Here is a 25687-nt window from a genome sequence, read left to right on the forward strand (position 1 = left end):
TAAAACGGCTGAAGTCAAAGTGAGTAATCAGTATTACTACATCAAAAGCATGCTCTATGAATCTTTCAAGGCTTTGATTTGACTCATAGCAATTAAACAGACGAGGACACATTGCAGCTGTTTTTTGTTTCATTCGTTGTGTTGAACTGCTGTCGAATTGGTCTACACACACCCGCATCCCTGCAGGACTGGGATGCTTATTGCAGGGCCTTCCCTGTAACACTGACTGGTGACCTTGAAAAGACCAATGTACAAAGGCTGGTTTTCTACACTACAGGCCTTACTACCACAAGTGGAGGGATCTCCAACTTAAGCAGTGGAGTCAATACATACTGTGTAAGCATTGTGCATGTCTTGTTAATGGAGGCAGCTGTATTGCATAATTTTTTTCCCATGCACACTTTTTCTGCTATACATATATATATATAGCTATTATGCTACTCACTCACCTTTTTGTACTCCATGGTACAGCTCATTCCATTTACAGATTTACACGAAAGGCAACCCCCCTCAAGCAGCCCGAATACAGAAGACACTGGACAAGGAGACAGCATGGACATCAAACATACCCACTGTCGATGACCTTGTGAAGGCCGGGGTTCCCCCTCAACAACAAATTGAGGACAACAATCTCCTCATCCGCTCAGTCGCTGAGCAGAATTGGAAGGGCTTGGCCTTTAAGGATTTTGGAGAGGAAAAAGGCAAAGGTACATTCACACATGACTTGCAATCCAATCCCCAATTTTAAGTGAGTGATTACTTCTATGTGCATGTGTTGAGTCGGTGCTCCCAATTATTAAATGTTCATTTATAATTTTGTGTTTCGCACCCGCAGCTGAGTTCAGTTGTGTGTAGGTGACCTGGGAAACAGCAGAGCGTCTCCGATTCATTTCTCCTTGTATACGGTGCTTCTTTCTCTAACTTCTGGGTTGACAATGCTGTGTCGCTGTTTAGCCCTACTCTGTCAACAGGTTATGGGCCCAGAGGAATCCAGAGACAGTTTAGCGTGTTTCCACCGTGTGTGATGATTAGATGCTGTTAGCACCATGAGCAGAAGAATCGCAGACACAAGCCGCTGGTCTCGGCTCCTATTTGACGGAGATGAAAAGAATTACGAACTATGGGAGAAGAAATATTTGGGCCACCTTCCTCTGCAGGGCCTGAAAAACATTGTTTTAAATGACACCGAAACGGAAGACGCAGAGGAGCTGCCAGTGGATGCAGCCAAGAATGCCGAGGCATATGCAGAATTTATTCAGTTCTTGAATGACAAAAGTCTATCGCTGGTAATGCGAGAGGCAGCAGACGACGGGCGAGAAGCTCTGAAGACTTTAAGGGACTATTAACGAGGTAAAGGAAAGCCACGCATAATCAACCTTTATACAGAACTGACATCACTTCAAAAGTCAGACAGTGAAAGTGTGACTGAACACGTGATCCGCGCTGAGACCACAATCACAGCTTTGAGAAATGTTGGAGAAACGTTAAGTGACGTTATGGTTCTGAAGGGGCTGCCTGAGTCCTTCAAACCATTTGTGGTTCATAATACACAGCATGCTGAGAACGTATCTTTTGCCGAGTTTAAAACAAAGCTACGCAGCTACAAGGACACAGAGAAGATGCTGGCTGCAGCAACAGATGACAACGTGATGAAGGCACGCATCTTTTCTGTGTCCTTGTAACTGCGTAGCTTTGTTTTAAACTCGGCAAAAGATACGAGAGGGAGACCTGCCAGCGCAGGTGACCGGGGAGCAGAGAGGGCAGCAGCGGACCTGGCGTGCTTCAAATGCGGCCCGAAGGGACACCTGGCCAGAGCCTGCCAGCGCAAGTTGTGGTGCAGTCACTGCAGGAGCACCACACACCGGGACACCACCTACAGAAGGAAACAGCGCAGAGACCAAGACGACACACGCAATGTCTCCGGGGGGGTCGACTGCGGGGCAACATCGCATATCATCACAGATCTCACCAAGTTCAGGTTTGATGGTTGAGGTTTGATGAGGAGTTCCAGGCTGAGACACACTGCGTGGAGCTGGCTGATGGCACGAGGTGCAAGGGGGTGGCAGAGCGCCGCGGCTATGCCGAGGTCTGTCTGATTGACAGCAGAGGCAGACATCTGAACACCATGCTGAGGCAGCCCTGTACATCCCATCCTATTTTCACGGTGAAAGCAGCCACTGCCAGCAGAGCCACCGTGATCTTCAAGAAAGGGAAGGATGTGTGACATGGCATGAGATTCTGCGGCACTGCAACTATGATGACATTCAGAGGTTACAAAGTGTTGTTGATGGCATGAAAATTAAAGATCCAACAAAAAAACCCTCCACATTGTAAAGTGTGCACTCTGGGAAATTTTTCCAAACCAGAAACAGAGACCCTGATACGAGAGCTAAAACACCTCCAGAGCTAGTACGCACAGATGTGGCAGGACCGATCCACCCAGAGTCCAGAGATGGTCACAGATATGCACTTTCATTCACTGATGACTTTTCCAGTACAGTGTTTGTGTATTTCTTAAAAAGCTACAGAGAAGTTTCTGGCTGACACAGCCCCATACGGCAAGATCAAGTGTTTCAGATCTGACAATGGTTCTGAATACACAGGAAAAGGTTACCAGGCTCTACTCATTAAACATGGGATTAGACATGAGACATCAGCACCTTACTCTCCTCACCAGAATGGCACTGCTGAGCACAATTGGCGCACACTTCTTGATATGGCACGGTGCATGTTGATTGAAAGTAATCTGCCAAAACAACTGTGGACTTGTGGAGAGGAACAGGTGTTTTAATAAACGCACAAAGCAGACACCAATCCAAGCACTGACAGGCAGACGGCCTAACCTGTCTAGAATGCAGAGGTTTGGGTTGGAGTGTTTTGCTTAAAAACAAAACAAAAGAAAATTAGATCCAAGGTGTGAAAAGGGTGTTTTCATCGGGTATGACAAAAACAGTCCAGAATACATTGTCTACTTTCCTGACACTAAGAAAGTGCAGAAGTGCAGGGTGGTAAAATTTGTGGCTAAAACAGGTGGAGGTCAGCAGACACAGACTAACTTCACACCTGTAGATGACTTTGTACAGTACAAGTCCAAAAGTCCAGATCACCATGTCTCACTAGAACATAATCCTGAAGTGAGCCACCAGCCTGGAGTGAGCCACCACCAACCACAGCCAGTAGAGGTCAAGTGTGAGCCTGAGCCCAGGTGTTACCCTTCGAGAGAGAGAAGGATGCCAGACAGATACACAGATTGTAGAATGTCTAAATATGTGTCTGATGACGAGACTGATCAAGTCCAGAAAGAAAGCAGTGGGGGGTAGATGGGTGTATGCTATTAAAAACAATCTTGATGGATCTGAGAAATACAAGGCCCGATATGTTGCTAAGGGATACAGTCAAAAGATGGATGTAGATTATGAGGAGACATTTTCTCCTACAGCTAACTTGACTAGTATCAGAGTGCTGATGCAGAAAACAGCACAAGAAAATTTGATTTTGCACTAAATGGATGTAAAAACAGCCTACTTAAATGCACCAATAGAATGTGAGATTTACGTGGAACAGCCAGAGGGGTACGAGGTGAAATCTCACACATGAAAAGTTGGTGTGTAAGCTAGAGAGGTCACTGTATGGGCTAAAACAATCAGGCAGGAATTGGAACAAGGTTTTGCATGACTATCTAACCCAAAACAAGTTTGTACAGAACCAGGCTGACCACTGTGTTTACGCAAGGGAAACCGAACATGATAAGGTGATCATGGTTATTTGGATTGATGACATCATTATTGCAGCAAGTGATGAAAATGCACTGCAGCTTGTGAAAGACATGCTTACAGCAAGGTTCAAAATGAAGGATTTGGGCAAACTCAGATATTTTCTTGGCATTGAACCAGAGTGACAACTGTGTGACAATGTCACAGACAAAGTATGTTGAAAAACTCCTGGAGAGGTTCAACATGCAGGATTGTAAACCTAGATCCACACCGTGTGAACAAAAACTGAACTACACGGATGATGCAGCACTGATGAATGATGACACAAGATACAGAGAGGCAGTAGGAAGCCTCATCTGTTTGATTGTGTGTACCAGATCTGATTTGAGCTGTGTTGTCAGCAAATTGTCACAGTACGTTACTGAACCTACTGCACAGCAATGGGGTACGGTTAAGCATATACTGAGGTATCTCAAAGGCACAACTAACAAAGAGTTGTGCTACAGGAAAAGTGATGAGAACCTGGATAAACAGGCATACAGTGACACGAATTGGGCTGCTGATGTCACTGATAGACAAAGCACATCAGGCTATTGTATAAGCATATACAAGGGCAGCACTTTAGTGTCATGGACAACCAAAAAGCAACCAACTGAGGCTGTCCAGGTGTGAGTCAGAGTACATTGCATTTGCCGCTACCATCCAAGAGTGTCTGTACGTCACACAACTTTTGAAAGTCATCGATGAACATCTATCTGTCAACCCGAAAGAGTGAGACACGTAATGACCACTAAATCCTTATAAATCACTAAAACAACTTACTGTCAGCCTAGTATAAAACTGGGACATAAACATGAGAGGACCATGTCCATCATCCACATTACATGCACAGCCATGATCCACGGGAACCTATGAGAGAAGAAAGCACAACAACACCAGGAAAGATGCTGAGGTACCAACACGCATTGATAGGAAATGAGTGTGTACAGATGGAGAGGCAGGTGTCCTCGCTGTGCCATGCAAAATACCTGGACGGACATTGCTCCCAGAGTTGAAATGTGGTCTCCAAACCTCAAACCCAGCGAAACCACTAATCCTCCAGTAAAATCTCTTTTAAACCATTGCAACCACTGACCAACTCACAAAGCCTCTTGAAAAATCTCTCACACCTCAAAACATCTGCGTGAAAACACTTGGAAAGTAGTAAAATCAAAGTGAATTCAACAAAATCCTCAGGTGAATCCTGGATGGGCTCTCAGGTCAATCCAGCAACACCTGGAGTGAAACCTCATCCATATAAGGACCTGTGTTCCAAAGCCCTGGTCCACTCCTTTGATACGTCACAAAGTGGCTTTGATCTATCAGAGATGACATCAACATTCCACTGAGCTCAGGGCTTGAGGGAGGTCATTGGTTTCCATAGCAACAATAAAGACAATATTGATACCTCCACGGGCATTGCACAAACAAATCCACATAATAACTCAGTAAGAGTGATCCGAGTGATGATCAGTTTGACGGCAGGTACAGATCACCAGCCCTGAGTTCTGGAGCTCAGAGGAACTTCCTGACAGCGGTTAGGCGACAGCAGAAAACCTGGCGCCTCTCCGTCCTCACCGTCAGTGGTGCTGACGTCTCGAGTGGGGGAGTGTGGAAGTTGCGGTCGTGACAGCAAGAGCTCCCACTTTCAAATGTGGTCTCCAAACCTCAAACCCAGTGCACTGCAGAAAAGGTTAGTCCAAATATAAGATATAAACACTACATTTGAGAAGAGAATTACTTGAAACTAGTGAAATTACCCGTCCATGCAGCAAGTAAATTTTACTTGATAAGAAACCTTGAAACAAGATTTTTAAATCTGGAAATAAGTTTTCCCAGGTGAGTATGTAAAAGGATTAAAATAAGCTGAAAATGCTGATTTTTAGGTCAAAATCCTTGAAATCAAACTTAATAATAAGTGAAAAATACTAAATATAAGCAAATAATTTTTGTTTTCATTTTTTATTTTCTCATTTTTAGCAGATCAAGGTTTAAAAACAAGAAAAACATTACTAATTTAAGTGAAGATTACTCAGTACTAGTGAAGTGTGATTAAAACTAAACCCAAAAACTTAAAACCCGACCTTATTCTAAGATTATACATCTCAACTGACTCGACTGAAATCACAACCAGGACTGCATGTATGATAAGCATCAACGTTTATTTAACTCTCAGGATTAATAACTACACCATCAACACTGTGTCAGGGTTGTTCCACAATTTTAAAATCAGAATTAAAGTATTTTAAGATTTTTTTTGTGGCCCAAACAAAGACCAAATTAATTTGGCACAGAAATCACACACATACACTGTAAATGCCAAAACAAGATGATCCACTAAAAACGAATAATAGAAATCACAAAATGGTCAACCTGACTCACTTAAAGCGTTAGTGGCATCTTGGTCGTGGATGACATCACCAACTACCTCGGTTTGAATGACAGAGAGGAGCGTTGCAACACATTTTGGGTATGTCAAGTGCAAAGTGCAGTAGTACGCCATTAACACCAACAACCCTTCCCAGACATCCTCCTGGGGGAGGGTGCTCACTGGTACGTTTCCCACAGCGACAATGTCGACTGTTCCATCAAAGATCAGCACCGGTGAGGAGAGAGGCCGCTTTTCCAGGTAAAGCACAGGGTCCTCACCTGGCTGGAGTAGAATGAAAAGGACAATATGGTGAATGTGGTGAAAATCTTACAAAGTTTATTAGTCTTATTTTTAGTCAAAATGTCTCATCCCACTTGATTTAAGATGAATTCACTTTACAAGTAACATTTCAGCAAGATGGAGGGACTTGTTTTGAGACAATGCACCTTAAATAAATCGATCAACATCGTTGGCAGTGATGGAATTTGTAGAAAATATAGCAACAGCAATAAATAAAAAACAATATGCTGTGGGTGTGTTTATTGACTTACGAAAAGCATTTGATACTATTGATCACTCATTACTCCTGCAGAAATGTGAACAATATGGTATAAGAGGTGTTGTACTTCATTGGTTAAAAAGTTATTTAAGTAATAGGTTTCAGTATGTGAAAATGAATAATATTGAATCACATCTGAGAAGAGTAACCTGTGGTGTCCCACAGGGTTCAGTATTGGGACCTATGTTATTTATACTTTATTTAAATGATATCTGCACAGTCTCAAATATATTAAAATTTGTAATGTTTGCGGATGATACAAATGTATTTTGCTCAGGGGAGAACATGGAACAACTAATACAAATCATAGAAAGGGAATTGATCATGTTAAAAAAATGGCTTTATTTAAATAAGTTATCACTAAATGAAAATAAAACTAAATTTATGGTGTTTGGTGGTAGGCAGGCCAATTGGGACATAAAATTAAATTTGAATGGTATTGAAATTGAAAGAGTCAGTGAAACTAAGTTTTTGGGAGTGATTATTGATCATAAACTGTGTTGGAAGCCACACAAAGAATACATTAAACGTAAATTATCTAAATCAGTGGCTGTTCTTCATAAAGTAAAGGATTTACTAAATAAGAAATGTCTGCATATATTGTACTCTTCTCTTGTGTTGCCTTATATGTCATACTGTGTTGAAGTTTGGGGAAATGCATATAAAACAAATATGGACCCAATTAATAAACTACAGAAAAAAGCAATTAGAATAATAAATAAAGTTGGATACCGAGAATCAACTAACCAATTATTTATAGGAGCTGTTACTTTAAAATTCTTTGATATTGTATATTTAAAGACATTGGAAGTGCTTTTTCGTGTGGTGAATAACAGCCTTCCTGTTTGTATTCAGACTTTTTTTAAAAGAAGAGAAGGAAACTATAATTTAAGAGGTTTGTTTATGTTTGAAACATGTAAAGTGAGGACTAATATAAAATACCGGTGTGTTTCAGTTTTGGGTGTCAAATTGTGGAATGGACTCAATGATGAATTGAAGCTATGCAGTTCTCTGTTAATGTTCAAGAAAACCTTAAAATGTAAAATAATTGATGCTTATAATGCAAGTTGATGAACTGTAACACAATTAGGGATTTTAATTTAGAGTATAATGAGTATCATTTATTTTTCTTTCTATTGTTGATATTCTGGGATAGTCATTGGACAGTACAGGATAGGCAATAATAAGCCTGGTGCTTCAGCCTCTTCCTTTTTCGGCTATTGATTATGAAAACTTTTGGTTGAAATGATCTTTGTATTTTTTGCACTATGTAACCGAAATAAACTATTCATCCATTCATTCATTCATAAATATCTTGTTAAGTCAAACAATCTTGAAATGATCTTGTTTTGACTTGTATTTTACAAGAAACTAGCTTCATTTAACATTTCGTGCATTTTTCAAGCTGAGGTGTCATTTGTAGAAGATACATAATCTTGATTTAAGAGATAAACTTCACTGGATTCAAGTAAATGCATTTTATTGGAAAATCACCAATTTATATCAGAAAACAGCTGCATTGATAAAGGAAGCCAAGTTTTTCTTTTTTTTTCCCTTTCTCTTTTCTTTTTTTTTTTTTTTTTTTGAAGGATGAGTTACAGTCAGCAATGAACATCACGTGCTTAAATTGCATTAATAATTTATCATCACCATCAGGCTTCGTGGTACACCTCAAAGGACGATAACATTATACGTATGTACACAAAAGTTAAATGCAATACTTACCGAAGCTCAGCTTATCTTTAGGGACCCAGCTGTCTCGAGTGGTAGTACAGGTCTCCAAGTTGTCTTACAAATAAGCAGCAGCACATTTATCGCCCGCTTGTTTCATTTCTTGTTTAAATACCTCAGCACCGCCGCGCCGCAGTGATGACGTATTTTTGTAGGCAGACCGGAGGTTGTTGAATTTCGCGGAAATAAATTTGGAGGCCAACAGACATTTATGACAGTTACACATTTTGTTTATCATGATATTCCTTACTGTGCAACACCACTGTCACTATCTTTAAGCCTGAATTTAATTTTCTAAGTTAAACGCTAACGATCTACGAACTACAACTCCGTCGACGGATTATGACATCATTAACCTGAGACTACCACCGCGTTGCATGTCGGCCGTTAGTGAAACGCAGTAAGTGCGCATAGTACCGAGGGGGTTGAAGCCGTGCACAATTGTAAGTACATTAATACGATTTTCACAACTTTGGGTCAAAATACCATATAGTTTTTAACGTTATACGTGTTTTTAAAAAAGTGTTAAGTATGTATTGTGATTTTGCTGCCAGACTGATCCAACTGGCGAGGGGAGCTCAAAGCTAGCTTGCTATCATTGGCTAGGTTACGAGCATGGACCAACTAGATGACATTGCTAAATCGACTTTGAAGGCTAAGGTTAACGTAGATTGAGCTTTGGATCAAATAAAGACCAGATGTTATCAAAAACTTGCTGTTGTTAAATATTTTTTCACAGTGTGTGGTTTTAAATTAAATGTGTGCATGTAAAATAATTGCTTATGTATATTAACGTGTGTACCCGAAATCAGACCGAAAAGCAAAGTTGTGAATGTCTAATTCAAGATATTATAGATGCAATGACAGACAAATGCAATGTATTGTATGCTTAATGTGAAAATGTTTCTGCCCATTACAATATGTTCTTTCTTTCTTGTACAAATGTCTGGAAGAACTTTTTTGGGCGCCCCCTGATCACTGCAGCACAATAATTCAACTTTTCATTAATTCTAAAATGTTCACAGCTGCAAACGTCGGTGAGGAAATGATGGGCACCCTGTCTCATGAAGACCTGCGGGATCTTTTCCCAGGCCCAGAAAACTTCTTTCGGAGAAAAGCAGTCTGGCGTGCCTGCGATGATGATTTGGATGAGGTCAGTTTCTGAATGAGGCTAACAAATGGAACCTCAGTCTTAATGTACACAATTAAACATGAAATGTTGCCGTTACCATTTGGTTGTATTTTTTATTTGTTGGTTTTTGATTTTACAGGAATCTGGCAGAGAAGACTCTCACTCAAAGGACAGTATTACTTCTTTTAATGAGTCACCCTTGCCACAGACCACCACTGTGAAAGAGTATCCTGCAAAGTGCATGACCCCAGAAAAGTTTGTCAAGTTGTCTTTCCCAGAATATGTGTTGCACACCGACTCTGAACTTGAACAAGTCCGAAAACAATACTTTGATTTGGCAAAAAAAAGGTGAGGAGGGCAACTTTGAAATGTCAAACTCATCTGGAACACCATGACCAGTATGATTGCAGTCCTGAGGGCCGAAGGTGATGGAGAATCAGACAGATACCCATCAAAACCAGAGGTTACAGCTATGGCTAAGAGAATAGTACAGTACTACCCCATGCTACAGGACAAAGGCAGCAAGAAGACTTCATGGGTAAGTGTTGAAAGGCATCCACTTAGTTGCCATAGCATCTAGACGATAGATAAGGCCACATACTCAAACAGGCAATAACTACATATCTTGGAAGCATTAGCAATTATTATGGACTATCTGGAAGGCACAGAAGTTTTGATGCTGAACGTGGAAGATTTACCGATTTAAACTCAATATTTGGAATTTACTGCTTTGGATGGAAAAACTGGAAGCATAAGTGATTAATACTCAACATTTGGAATATAGTACTTTGGATGCTAAACGAGGAAGCATTAGTGATTAACATTGAATACTTGGAATACATTGCTTTGGATGGTTAACCTGTAAGCAATAGTAATCAATATTCAATACTTGGAATATATTGTTTTGGATGCTAAACTTGGAAGCATTAATAAACAATACTCAACATGGAATGTATTGCTTTCGATGCAAAACTTTGAAAAATTAGTGATTCATTTTCAGTATTTGGAGCATGTAGATTTTTGGACTCTAAACTTGGAAACAGTAGTGATTTTGATTCAATATTTGGAATACATACCTTAAGAGCCTAAACCTGGAAAGGCTAGTTACTATAATGCAAAGATTGGAAGGTTTAGTCACTTGTATTTTATCTTTGTATTTTATCGTGACCCACGTCACCCGACCCTACTATCGAAACTCAGAGAGTGAGAGCGAGTGCACCGTGACACAATAACAACAATAACAAAGTCTGCTCACAGCCTAGATCCTAGTGTGAGCCAGAAATAACAACAGAAAAACTTACTGTTCAATTGCCAACTTCATTATGATAATGTTAGGTGTTTTCATGTCACTGAGACAAAATCTAGCTTCTCTGGCTGGTTTCTCCAACCTTGCATACTCAACTTTTAATGAGTCTAAAATGAAGCACGCTTAAACATGAAAATGAAAAACTCAAGATGTTCGTCTGACCAGGAAAACAAGATCATCCTGCATTTTCCGGAAACTGACCGGACAAGGACCCTCTCCCCTTGTTAACAATTACTGCTCAATTTTAATTATTTGCAATATAGTACTTAGAATGCTAAACTTGTAAAGTGATGTTTAGTGCTCAATATTCATTATTTGGAAGTAAGAATGCTAAACTGCTAAGAATTAGCACTCAATATTCATTATTTGTAATATATTACTTGGGATGCCAAACTTAGAAGACTTAGCGCTCGATAGTTAACATATGAAATATGGTACTTATGTTGCTAACTGTAACGAGCTAGTGGAGGACCCAATTGCAGTACCGGCCGATTTACAGGGAATACGGGGAAACGGACAACCGGAGCAACAATGTGCCGTACTGAGCAGAGAGCCGGCTCAGAGGGAGTTAGTGTGAGGAGAGCGGATCGAACGCGGAAATCACAGACAGATTTCGGCATGGTTGAAACCACCGAGGCGGTAAGATCTGCACACCCACAGACACAGGGCTAGGACAGAAGGAGTAGTCAGGAACAGGCGAGGTCGGACACTGGAGATCAGTCTGGATAAGAACGCTGGAGAGTCTGGCATGGCGCAGAGACAATCAGGCAACTGGGAAGAATGACAGCGTGGCTTAAATACCCTCCTGATGACTCTCATTGGCGAGGTGTGCAGATAGGCAGGTATGGGGCGTGGCTGAAGAGCTGCAGCACAGGTAAGAGCTATGCTGGACTGTGACAGCAAACCCTTGTTAAGAATTAGTGATTAATATTCAGTTTATTGAAAATGCTAAAACTTGACTGGCTTTGTGACAATGCAATGATTGGAAGGATTAGTCATTTTCACTTTATTTTTGTAATTGCATCTTACCTTCATCTCATGACCATCGGCTGCTTGTCATTTGTGAAGATATTTCCTGGAGGCTGTATTTATACTCTCAACCAGCTCATTTCTCATTGGACCATTGGCAACCAATCACAAATGTGATTGGCATGTGCTCGTTTTGGAAATATTTAAGTATAAGAGATTGAAATTTTGGAATACCGATCCTCATTTTTAACATTGATTGCTGTAATTAACAATTAATACTTATTTGCATACTGTATTATTGGGATTATTTGGGATAAGACTTTTTTTTTAGTGAATATAATATTGTCTAAAAAGTACTAAAAAAAATTCTTTATTATTTTTATTATTAAGTGGAAGAGAATGCAAACTTGGAATACCAAATCTAATTAACATTGCTGGAATCAAAAATTAATACTCACTTTCATACTGTATTCTGGGAACTGGAGATAGTATAAAATGTCACTCATTTGGAATAAGACTTTTTGCAGAAAACATTAACATAAAACAAGTATTCTTAAGCCTGGGACTCACTGCCTGTGTGAGCAGTGCGTGTTCGTGGCGTTACCTCTACTGCTGCGGCTCGCACGCGTGTGGCGTTCACACATGCAGTGCGTCTGCTGCGCCGCTGCTGCGTGGCTCTGCCTGCCAGTCCTGTCTTTGTACATTGAGTTTGCCTTTGATAAGCATCATAAATAATAGAATAAATAAAAGCCTTGTTAACAAATGAAGGGATTCTGTTTAATCTTGATGGTATTTTGTCAATATGAATAAAAACAGATCATTTTCAGGCTATTTTGCAGATACACACACACGTCTCGCAGAAAAAATAGGCGAGACTCTCTAAATCTCTAGATGAGATGCAGAACGCACACGCACTGCACACGCAGGCAGTGTGTCCCGGGCATTAAATATAACAACCTTTTTCTTGAAATGAGGGATTCAGTCTTTTTAATCAAGAGTATAATTATCACATTCTTGGGATTGGTGAGTCAGGCTTTTGATTTGCTTATTCTTCCCATTTTGTGTCATTTGTTACCTTAATACTTCAAAATATCTATACAGGACTTTACCTAATTAAGCATGACAATTAGTGGGTTTGAACAATGACATTTATTTCACTGCAGCATCAACATGATAAAGAGAAATAATGCAAGAACAAAAGTCAGGATGGCCACTATCGCCAAATTAGTCATAAGACAGATCTCCATCTTGTCAGGTTTACAGCAGCATGACAAAAAGAAAACATCAATCAGTCATTCAGGCCATCCTTACTAACAATCTAGAGTCATGGACATTGCTAAGTATAACACATATCCCTGCCTTTACAACAACAGCAGCTGCTGCTTGTGTTTGCGCCACCCTGTTGTTTTCACCAGGATAAGGAGGAGGGCCCACGTCATCAAGGGGCTGCAGTAGAATATAGAATTTTTTATTGTCAAATTACATAATGAGTCTAAAATACAGCACACACAACAAGAAAATTAAGAACTTAGGATGATGGTCTTACATGGTAATGAGGAACTTCTGTCAGATGCCGGTCAGCGATCTGGATAAGGACCCTCTCACCTCTAAATGCTGCCATTTTGAATTTTAGTTTCTTTTAAAAAAACACAACATTACATACATTACATTACAGAGCTGTTACATACCGAGCATTTAGACAGGTTGCTTGTCCTTACAAGGTTCCTGGTACTTCAACATTCCTTTATTCGTCCCGTGGGGGGAAATTCCAGTACTTAGTAGGCTCCTTAAAATAAAAAAATGCCACACATTTAAACTGGCAATAGATATGTGTCTTCTGTTTAATACTCTTGTTTTACTCACATTTCTTTCAGAATTTTCAGAGTACTTTTAAAAGAAGAGAGATATTTCACATATTGTGAAAGCAGTGTGTGTGTGTGTGTGTGTGTGTGTGTGTGTGTGTGTGTGTGGTGTGTGTGTGTGTGTGTGTGTGTGTGGGGGGGGGGGGGTGTACTATAACTTGTGTCCTTACTGGTGAGCCTAGTTCCTCTTGGGTTTCCTCTTTAATTTCCAGACAACTGGAACTCTGTGAAGACTAAACAAGCAAGCAAGCAAAGTTTATTTATATAGCACTTTTCACAGACACCGGTCACAAAGTGCTTTACAGTTACACAACATTAAAATCAAATATGTATGCGTACAACAGTCATATAAACATACAATCATATATAGCACCAGAAAATAAATGAATAGAATAAAATACATATGTACATAAAAAACACATGAAATATGCAGTCATACAAGCAGCATTGAGAGGGATGTAAAATGTCAGAAGTTATCCAAACGCCTGTCTGAACAAGTGGGATTTAAGTGTTTTTTAAAGCTTTCCACAGAGTCAATACATCTCAACGTAGCTGGAAGGCTGTTCCAGAGTTTTGGAGCTGCACATTCAAAAGTATAATCACCACGAGTTTTGAAATTTGTCCGAGGAACACTTAGCAGACCCGTGTTAGATGATCTTAATGCTTGGCCCGTGGTGTAAGGGTGCAGGAAGTTCCTGATATATTTTGGGGCCTGGCCGTGTCGGGCTCTGTAAGTAAGCACTATGATTTTAAATTGAATTCTAAATTTGACTGGTAGCCAATGCAGTTCAGTTAAAATAGGGGTGATGTGAGGCCATTTACTAGACCGGTTTAAAAGCCTAGCAGCAGCATTTTCAACCAATTGTAGAGGCTGAATTGACGATCTGTTGAGGCAGGTAAAAAGGGACTTACAGTAGTCTAAACGTGAGGAAATAAACGCATGAATTAATTTCTCCAAATCTTCTATTGAGACAACAGACCTTAATTTAGCTGTGTTTCTTAAATGAAAGAAACTAGATTTAGTCAGTGCCTTAATGTGACTATCAAAGCTCATTGACTGGTCAAAAATTACACCAAGGTTTCGTATGTTGGAGCAAGTAGAATGGGATAGGGCACCAAGTTTCTCGTTAATAGGGACTTGAAATTTATCAGGGGCAAAGATCATGACCTCAGTCTTATCATCATTCAGCTGAAGCAAATTATTTGCCATCCATTGCCTAATTTCCCATAAACAGTCATTTAACATAGATAGGTTGTCAATCTCAGCAGGTTTAAATGAGAAGTATAGCTGAATGTCATCAGCATACAGATGGTAGGAGATGTTAGGGAAAGAACTAATAATTAGACTGAGTGGAAGCATATAAATAGAGAATAAAATTGGTCCCAAGACTGAGCCTTGAGGAACACCACATGCCAGCACAGCAGCGTCTCAAGTAAAACCGTTAGCAGAGACAGAGAGTGTTCTATCAGCCAAGTATGATTTAAACCACTCTAATGCAATACCTGAAATGCCCACTAGGTGTTTTATCCTGTGAATTAAAATGTGGTGGTCCACAGTATCAAATGCTGCGCTAAGATCTAATAAAATCAAAACAGAACAGTGACCAGTATCAGCAGCCATTAAAATGTCATTAGAGACCTTAAGAAGAGCTGTTTCAGTGGAGTGGAGTTTGCGGAATCCTGATTGGAATTTGTCGGCGATATTGTGCAAATCAAGAACACGAAGTAGCTGTTCTTGAATAACCTTTTCTAAGACTTTGGAGATGAAAGGAAGTTTTGATATAGGTCTATAATTCTCTGGCAAGGATGGGTCTAGGTTTGTTTTTTTAAGCAGGGGGTGAACTATAGCCTGTTTAGAATAACTGTCAGCCGGCGTAGATTTCTAGTGCACTAACCACCTTTGTGCTGAGGACAGGAAGCTCTGTTTGTTATAATGGTCTGTATAGCAAGGGATGCCGACAGAGGGAGTTAGTACTGTGTGCAGTCTGGACAGTGACCTGAGGGGGAACCGGTGACGAAGAGAGAGGAGTTACTGATTCAGGTGTGAGAGAGGGGCTTACCTTATACAGTCAATCACGTAAGGTAGCAGATAGAGCGGCGTGTTGTCGCTAACTTAGGGCTACCCAGCCTATTTGGATGGACTCCGTCGGGCCTGAAAAGAGAGAAGCGGTTCCAGAATAGATTAAAGTTGTCAATGAAGTCTATACATAGATTTCCTGGAAGCATTAGTGATTGATTTTCAAAACTCGAATAAATGGCTGTGGATGCTAAACTTGGAACCATTAGTTATTAATATTCAATACTTGAAGTATGTAGAACTTTAGACTTTATACTTGGAAATAGTAGTGGTTTTTATTCCATATTTGGAAAATATACATGTGTAAGTGACTATAATGCAAAGATTGGAAGGATTACTCATTTTATCTTTGTCTATTGTCAACCACAAGTAGTATTTGTAATGATAAAATAACATATTGTATGCTGTGTAATGTTTTCCCACAGTACCTCAATTCCAGCAGTCCTTCCTGTAGAAGTCTGAGAGATTCAAACACAGTTTCCTCAGCCTTCCACGAATGTTTTCTGAGGTTAAATACAGCTTCTCATCAGCCTCTGTCAACTCTGGCGACTCCTTTAACACTTCTCTGATCTAAAGATGGTCAAAAAACTAACCATCTTTGTGCTGAGGACAGGAAGCTCTGTTTGTTATAATGGTCTGTATAGCAAGGGATGCCAACAGAGGGAGTTAGTACTGTGTGCAGTCTGGACAGTGACCTGAGGGGGAACCGGTGACGAAGAGAGAGGAGCTACTGATTCAGGTGAGAGAGGGGCTTACCTTATACAGTCAATCACGTAAGGCAGCAGATAGAGCGGCGTGTTGTTGCAAACTTACAGCTACCCAGCCTATTTGGATGGACTCCGTCGGGCCTGAAAAGAGAGAAGCGGTTCCAGAATAGATTCAAGTTGTCAATGAAGCCTATATCACGCTCTCTGCAGGTGGACTGTAACCACGAGCTGAGCGCAAGAATTCTGCTGAAGCGCTCTGCTCCAGGGGCCACAGTTGGGATCGGACTGCATATAAAAATAGACTTTCCACAGGAGTTTAAAAGGCTAAAAAGATCTTTATCTTTATCATTCTTGTTCTGCTCAGACTCCCGCCGAGCTGTGTCGTTTGTTCCAACGTGGATTATAACTCGTTTAATGGACAATGGCAATGAGCGCAGCAGACTCGGCAATTTATTCAGGATAACTGGGACTGTGGCTCTTGGGCAACAATGCGTGACTGCGTTAAAAACCCGGAGGTTTCTGGTGATTGAATCACCAATTATAACTGTGGACGGGGTGGGCAGGAGTGAGGTGGCGGTTGGTGTGGGCTATTATTTCTGGATGGAGCAGGAGCGAGTGTGACACTTTATGTGACAAAATAGTGTAATCAATCACAGAATAATTAATCTCCTCCAGGTGATTTTTTTTTTATTTAAACTTCTTTGTCCTTCAAATAGTGCAGGAACAGGTAAATGAGAAAGGAAACTATCACAGTCACAGACACTGTGACAAAAGCAACAGTGAGACAAATCTCTATCTTGCCCATTTTACAGCAGCTCTAAAAACAGAAAACATCAATCAGTCATTATAGCCGTTCTTACTCAATATCTATAGTCATGTACAGTGTTAAGTATAAAACATACCCCCGTCTTTACAACCAAAACAGAAGCTTGTGGTTGCTGCACCAGATTTTCCTCACCAGGATAGGGAGGAGATGGCACATCGGTCTAGAAAAAAATGTAAAAGTTTCAAATTACTAGGGCTGTGACAATGAATGTATTAATGATTGCAATTAATTTGAAATTTTGAACACATTAAACAACAACAAAAAAAAGAATCAATACAGCTGCGTTTTGTTTACTTATGCCTCGGGAAGCAATCAGTGACGTGCGGTAAGGTTCACGACTGGTGAGGCACTGACTCAATATAATAAAAATATATGAACCCAAAATAGAAGCTTATATTTCAATTTTGACCTTAATTGAAACATTTAGTTGTTTTAAAAGCTTTTAATTATGCTTTCATCAATTCCACACTGTTCAACAATACAATAGCAAGAAAAACAAAAGAATATTTAATACAAGGTCAGATTCGATTTTTTTAAATTTAATTTTTTTTTTTTTTTTTTTGGCTGATCTCTCTTTCTATAATTAAAATTGAACACTCACTATTGCCCTCTGCGTAGAAGAACACGCAGCGATGTGCATTGCATCCATGGAGCTCAGCACTGCCACCATTCATAAATAACAGCTACATTATCAAATAAATAAGTTTAAATTTCCATTTAATACATTAAAATGTATTATTAGGGTTATATACTATTTATTTTTATTTAAAAAGCCAAAAACATTGGGTATTTATGGGGTTAAAATAGAGAAAGTAGAAAAAAACAAAAGTGAAACTTAAGGAAGTGGGAGGGGATAAATAGAGGTGCTCCAGCAGAGCCCTCTCATTTCAGCTCTGACTTTGGAAGAGACAACATCTCTCAGTTACTGCCAATCGCCATACATTCATTTACGTGTGCCACCTGAAGAAGCCGGACCACGGCGAAACGTCGCGCGTAGGCACACATTTTGTTTTCAGGGAGTTTTTTGGATTGGTTTTTGTAATTTAAACTTTCTTGATTTTTATTTCATTTCAATTCTACTTTGATCAATAAATACTTTTTAAATTTAGATACAATTCATTTCATTTTGATTCTTTTATATATTAAAAAACACACTTTGAGATGAGCTACGGAGCTCAGAATGAGTGGACGGAGGTCCACTACAGGAGGCGGCAACGCCTCCCCCCAAACTATGTTTATGAAACACGGTCCTGGGGTCAACGGGGGTTGGGACCTCAGGGGATGGCCCTTGCCTTTCCGGTCCCCCGTGAGGGGGCACCGGTTCGTAACCCCCTTTCCTTACCCTGACCCTACCCTATCCTAACTCCAACCCCCTCCTAGTCCCTAACCTCAACCTTTCCCCCTCCCCATACCTAACCCCCCCCAGCCCCCTCCCTATTCCCCTCTCCCCTTCCTATATTGAGAAAAAAAAAAAAAAAAAAAAAATCACAAAATATATTGGGAAGAAAAAACATCTTATTACTTCACATACCACATAAATACATAAATAATTCGATTCTTTCATGATTTCATAATGACAATTTCATAATATGCACACATAGTATTAAAAAAACAATTCACTGAAAATTTCACATTTTTCATCTATTACTATACACATAAGGGCTTTAAAAACACATTGGAAAAAGCAAAAATGAAACTTACCTGAACAGCCTATAAATACAGCCAGTCTGCAAGCACTGTAGCTTTCACATGCTCACCTTTTCATTTGTTTTCGTTTGTGCCTTAGCCTGAAGAAGACCCGGTAGGGTCGAAACGTCGCGCGAGGGCACATTTCTATTGATAAATAATAATAATTTAACATTAAAAATTTGATTTTATTTTTCATTCATCATTTTTTTTCATCTTTTTCTAAAAACAATTGTTTTCATTTCTATAGTTAAAACAGTTAAAAAAAAACCACACACACATTAAAAACATATAGACCCACACAATAAAAAACGGTCATGAGTCACAATCAGGACTCTGATGGATTTTGCCAGACCGCGCACACGTTTTGATGGCCATCAGGGCCATTCTTGGGATCGTGGGGGTGCAGTTGACTGGAGGAAGGACCGTGCACCTCCGCTCCCCTGTTACTCTGGGGGTGGGATTCAGTTTCCACACCCTAACCCTTTTTGTTTTTGTTTTGTTTTTTGTGCAGGATTGTGCATTGCACCTGCATTGCATTGCAGAAATAAGGGCTGTACATGAAGGATTGTGCATGCAGAATTGTGCATGCAGGATTGTACACATTCCTGCAGAAATAAGGGTTGTGCATTGCATGTGCATTGACATCTGACAGCTGTACCCATGATGCATGATTCATGCACTGAAGATGTAGATCAGATCAGATACCGTCGTAGTTCTGATCATAAATGATGCCAACTAGCGATCCGGCGGCGTTATTCCCATGACCCGCCGGGCAACGTCCAGGAAATGCTGCATGATTCAAGATTGCTTTTATTGTCATCGAGCATGGCCATGTCAATGAAATTTTCGTTGCAACCCCCGTGTGAAAAAGAAAAGATAATAAAATAAGATAAAATAAAATAAGATGAAACACATCTAGATAAAATAAACTCACAGATAACATAAATTCACAAATAAGATAAACTCAAAGGACATAAAAAGTCAGCATTTAAAACGTATATACAATATACATAAAATGCAATGGTACTGTGTGTATACTTAAATGTTAAGTACACAGAAGGTGCGAGTGTGCAAAAGAAGTGTTCTCACAGTCTCTCCCTCCAATTGGTGGGAACACTTGTTTTGCACACTCGCACCTTCTGTGTACTTAACATTAACATTAACATGATGACGAGGAGTTTGTGAAAGAGAGAAAAAGAAGTAGTGAACCCTTTTTTGGAACAAGCGTTCTGACAGAACCGAGCAATCTATTTGAAGCAGTGCAGCACGCTCGCTCAGCTGTTGCACCGCTGCCGCCATAAATGAACACTTGTGTTTTATGTGCATGCAGATCAGACGAAACGACCCGCTGAATTTAAGCATATTACTAAGTGGGGGAAAAGAAACTAACCAGGATTCCTTCAGTAGCGGCGAGCAAACAGAGAAGAGCCCAGCGCCGCTTCTCCTTAATTTTAGGAGGAGAGGAGTGATAGCAAATAAGTTATTTGCAGGCTAAACGTGAAGCCTAAAACATCATCTTTAATTCTGTATTCAATTTTGCATGCACTTATATTTTGCATGCCTGGGCCCGGACACGGGTTCGGTTTAGCCCTGCATTGCATTGCAGAAATAATGATTCCCCGGAACAGAACTGACAAACCAATCTGTGCAGATTTCTGATCATTGTGTAGTCTATATACTGAGGTCCTCTGATCGGCCCCGCCGGGGTCGGTCATGGCCGTGGCGGAGCACAGAGAAGACGGTCAAACTTGACTGTCTAGAGGAAGTAAGGTCAGCGTGTATCTACCCTTCACCAAGAGTTAACTGAATTAGCCGCCTTGCTTCTTCAGAGTATGTAGTTACAGGTTGTATAGTGGTTGTATAGCCCTAACCCTAGTAAGTGACCCCTTGAACCCCACTCGTGATAGGGATTGGGGAGCACAAAGGCAGTGAGATGCCTGTGATGTTGAAGCCTTTACAAAAGTAACATTTTATCCTAAAATCAGTGAACTGACCCTTTAATTCTCGCTCAAAGGTACATACACAAACACACAAAGACACACATACTGTATGTACTCCACTAGCATGCCTCCTGCAGGCCGTCAGTGAGCTGAAATCACAGAAAAAACAAAGTAGCTGTCTTTTACCTGGTGGGCAGTGTTCACAGTTTGCTTTGGAAACACTCTTATCTGACACGTGAAACGTGTGAAAGCAAGAGGGAAGCAGCCCTATGCCCACTACAGCCTGTGCAGGAGAGATAGAGCTTGTTTATTTTTCCACACAAGAGGCTCTAAATGAAAATTTCAATATTTCTTTCTTTGAAATGGAATCAGAAGAAACGTCGCCATTCTCATGTTTTAATACTGATAAACACAGTTTCTACTCATCACGTCTGATCAGAAGAAAGGTCGCCGTTAGGTGCAAGGATGGATTTCACCATAAAACCATCTGTTTTCTGAACCAATAGTGGTTGACAAACATAAAGTTCGCTACTCTCTCCTCTGCATGAGTCTCTTCCCGCTGGCTTCGCCCTGCCCAGGCATAGTTTAGACGTCATCTTTTGGGTACAGTACTTATAGGGTGTCTGTCTCCTGTGAAAGGACTCAGGCCCCCGAGCAACACCGGGCAAAAGCAGTCTTCCGTACGCCACATTTCCCACGTCCGCCGGTCGGACGGGGATTCGGCGCTGGGCTCCTCCCTCTTCGCTCACTGCTTCTAAAACACCCTGATCTACCAATGTGATGCAGGTACGTTTCTGCACTTTTGGGGAAGTCAAAATGGATGACTACATTCACTGCCTGGATGTCAATTCCCTGAGTCTGTGCAGACCAGGTTCCTGCACAATCCATTCCTCAAGTCGTGGAACACGCGGTTCCTGTGCTCCTGCATCATTTTGCATGAATGTAGAAGCATTCCCAGTTACAGATCTGATTTGCTGACCTCCCTTACGCCACCTTGATCTAAGATGCCAGAGGCTGTTGAGTAGCCCAGTTGGGTGATTTTGTTGGCCAAAAGCTCAACCCTCTGGGTGGAGTTACAGAAGATGCTGGACTGATTGATGATGGATGGTCGTCCGCCAGGGGGACCTTGTCCTCTTCCACCGAGCGCGGGGCTTCGGGAGGGACACACTTGGAGAGGTTGGGTGGAACATGCCAAACTGCCGATGCGGTCAGCCCGGAGACTTTGACGTCCACCGGCAAAAACAAAAAGCAATGAGCTTCTTATTCGCTGTCACTTCTCTCTCCTCTTTGTGGGAGTCTCTTCCCGCTGGCCCGCCTAGTCAGCCAGATCAGCTGAATCAACCCTAGCGATCAATGAGTGAAAAGCAATGAGCTTCTTACTCGCTGTCACTCCTCTCTCCTCTTTGCAGGAGTCTCTTCCCGCTGGCCCGCCTAGCCAGCCAGATCAGCCTGAAACAATGAAGGCTACAAGGCTGAGAGCCCTGCCTGAGATTAAAATCTGAGCACTGTATTTAATACAGTAGATCACACTATTCTTTTAAGTAGACTCAGATGCCTGGTTGGCCTCTCTGGCACTGTTCTTAAGTGGTTCACTTCCTATCTCACAGAGAGAAAATTCCTGGTAAATTTGGATACACACTCCTCGAGAATACATGAAATAAAATAACTACAAAGTTAATTTATGGGATATGTTCCTGCCTATCACCCAAAATATTAACCTACAAGAAACTACAAGGTAAGTCAGGACAAACTTTGCCACAAAGGAGATCTGTGCTGAACTGATTTGGTCTGCTTGTCTCGATCAGCGATTGGGCGCAGACGCTTCAAGTTCAGTGGCTGAGAGAAAAGAAGGGTGGAGATTATTATCATACTAGGAAAACGGCGTTTTTTACGCGCGTTGCGGTGCGCACAAACGCGCGTACTTTACGCGCGTTTTGATGCGTAAAACGGCGTTTTTTACGCGCGTCCTTGGATGACTTCATTACGGCGTAAAAAGCGGCGTTCTTTTTGCGCATTATGGCGTAAAAAACGCCGTAAAATCTGAAAAAACGGCGGTTTTTTACGCTGTAATGAAGTTGAAACGTGACTGAATGTGGAGTATTTCTGGCAGGAACGGCTTGCCATACTCAACAGCTCAGGAACCGCCGGCACACCAAGCACGCCGTTCGTGCGGGACGACCCTTGTTGGCCGTCTCCGAAGAAACTCACACAGCAGCAGCAGCAGTCAAACTCCACCCGCGAGCTGAATTAGTCCGTGCCCGTCAGCGCCTCCGTCGTCGGACCTTCCGAATAAAACTCTGCCCAGACGTCACCAAAGCACTCCACCAACACTTGCCTCAACCAACAGACAGTTGGCGAGTCAACATGCGATGGTCAATTTTCCAAAAGTCTTTCCGTTACACAATTAAAACACACAAAAGCTAGCTAACGACGAGCGAATGACACGTGCGCCGCGCTCTGCCCTCTCCTTCCCTCGCTCTCCCACCCACCGTCCAATCATCTCACACAGAATGATCTGATGATCTATGCTGACCAATGACACAATTTCTGGACCTGACACGTCTGCGCATTTATAATCATAGTCCTATATTTTATGTACACAGATATTTTAAGTGTTCCCAAATTATTACTGTTGTCTCTTATTAAATGTCATTTTATCCTCTTAGTTTTCATTTTATGCCTCATGTTTCTATTTTAACTCAATATCAAGATATGCTTTGTTTCAGCTCACAAAGTTAAGTTACACAAGTTGTTTAAGTTAAGATAATTTTGACCATATTAATACCAATTGACATTTCAAGTTATGTTCACTTGTGTTTTTAAGGCAGCAATTGAACTTAAGTTTTCAAATTAAAACGACTTGTGTTTTTAAATGGTATCCCTTATCTAAACTAATAACAGCAAGTTTACCAGTTTCCTTCGACTTCACATAATCAACTTGCAACTCATCTGTTCAAATGTAAAACATTTATTTGAAAAACTGCCTCAACTTACAGCCTTCATTCCTATGAATACATCTTTGGCTGTTGATTGAATGGATTCAACTCCAAAAACCACCACACACTGAAACGTCTTCAAAACTTTCAGAAGTAAACAGATGTGTCAAAGTCAGACACATAAACATCCAACAAGAAATTTTACACGGCATGTTCAGCAACATATACCCTGAGCAGAGAAAAGTCGGCTTCATCAGCTCTTATTATAATCTTTAAATCAAAAGTTGTTGCTTTAAATCCTGAGACAGTGCTAAAGATATGTATGCATACGTGCATTTAACTTCATAAAACGTTACAGAAAATCATCTGCCTAAGCAGACAACAGCCAAGACCATCAGCTCTCATAATCAGTCCAACAGAATAAAGTGGGAGAACATCAGCCTTAAATCCTGAGACTGTCTGTGGTAAGAACATTAAAACTGTCAAGTGTTTTGCTTGCTTGCTGTATTAACCCCACACTTGAAGGGGTGTACCAACACTGAACATTAAAAGCTGGAATCCACTCAAAGTCCAGGCCGTTGATCCTTTTTTTTTTTTCTTTTTTTTTCTTTGGTTTTTGCCCAGAATAGTGCAGAAGAAGGAAAACAGTTTCTTTTTTTTCCTTTTTTACAGCCTTTTCTCTCTCAGCAGGTGAAAAACCTTAAAAGACAAAACACCACATGATTACCATTTTGTTAAACCAGGTTCTACCAAATCAAATAATTATCAAACCCATAATTATAATTAATATACCAATTAATAATTATCAATTATCAAAACCCTTTCACATTAACCATTAACCAAGTGCATGAAAATAGATTAACCTTTTCCCTTTAAGTTAAACCAGACTTAAGTGAATTATTTCGATGTAAATGCGTCAAAATATATAAAATACTTTTTTTTTTTTAACCATGGAAACAATGAATTAAGCACTTTACTAGACCCAACATACAAATTAATAAATAACTAATCAACCAACAATGTCCCCGTTTATCCTATGCCCACACTAGCAGCCAATGATCCAGCACAGTTATGTCTGCACATCAAACACTTTAAATTGGGATTAAGCAGACCGCTGCAATATTTATCCGACCAAACAAGTTACAACAACTCTTCCTCACCAGCCAACATTTACACAAAGCACCGGGCGCTACAATCAACTTCACCCACATCTCAGGTACCTCGCATCCACAAATAAAAATAAAAAGCGTTCTTACCGGCGGTCCGTTCAGCTCTTTGTTGGTACTTTTTACACGCTCTGTGGGGAAACCAAACTCCTCTGCTCTGCAGTGGCGTCTCTTTGTTCTGCTTGACTTGACACAGCTGAGTAATTAGCGTGCTCGCACCCCAGCTGATGAGCCGGGAGCACTCACCGCTGTAATTATGCGTGAACAGAAATAAACTACTTTGATTGTGCAAACTGGCAGGCCGAACTATACCGAATTATATATAAAACTTATCTGGGGCTACCCAGGTGAATACGGGTGCAGACGTGCTCTACCAAGTACTCTATAATAAAAATACATTATTTACAAACGGGGTTTGGCTGGTTGTCATGCGTGCCGCAAGGCCGCCGCGGTTGCGGGCTCACGCATCAGCTGACGAAACAGCTGTTCACCGCTACAAAAACAGTGTCATCAAACTATATCTTTTGTGTCCACCTTTAACAACTTCCCAACGAACTGCTTTAAAATTCTAAGACCGATATCTACACAAGTGCAGCACAGTACAATGCTTAAGGTTGTGTATGAACAAAATATTTGGGCGAAGTTCTGAACTCTTTCCACAGAA

At 40.8% G+C, this 25687-nt stretch overlaps 1 protein-coding gene and 1 long non-coding RNA gene across 4 annotated transcripts in view; both read right to left on the reverse strand.

Annotated features, from left to right (window-relative positions):
* LOC143316079 (uncharacterized) overlaps positions 1-25687 on the reverse strand; it is a 317818-nt gene that overhangs the window by 260514 nt on the left and 31617 nt on the right. The gene's annotated exons all lie outside the window — the stretch shown is intronic.
* On the reverse strand, positions 12960-16491 carry LOC143316086 (uncharacterized). Of its 3 annotated transcripts, none has more exons than XR_013076236.1 (5): positions 16188-16491; positions 15743-15834; positions 13853-13915; positions 13367-13606; positions 12960-13266 (listed from the first exon to the last, which is right to left on the reverse strand). It is a non-coding gene; the product is annotated as an uncharacterized LOC143316086 (long non-coding RNA). The 3 variants fall into 3 exon arrangements; XR_013076237.1 differs by having other exon boundaries at positions 13367-13456; positions 13539-13606; positions 15743-16491; XR_013076235.1 differs by having other exon boundaries at positions 15743-16491.

The sequence above is a fragment of the Chaetodon auriga genome, chromosome 23 (genome assembly GCF_051107435.1).
Source record: "Chaetodon auriga isolate fChaAug3 chromosome 23, fChaAug3.hap1, whole genome shotgun sequence".
In the NCBI taxonomy this organism is placed as follows: domain Eukaryota; kingdom Metazoa; phylum Chordata; class Actinopteri; order Chaetodontiformes; family Chaetodontidae; genus Chaetodon; species Chaetodon auriga.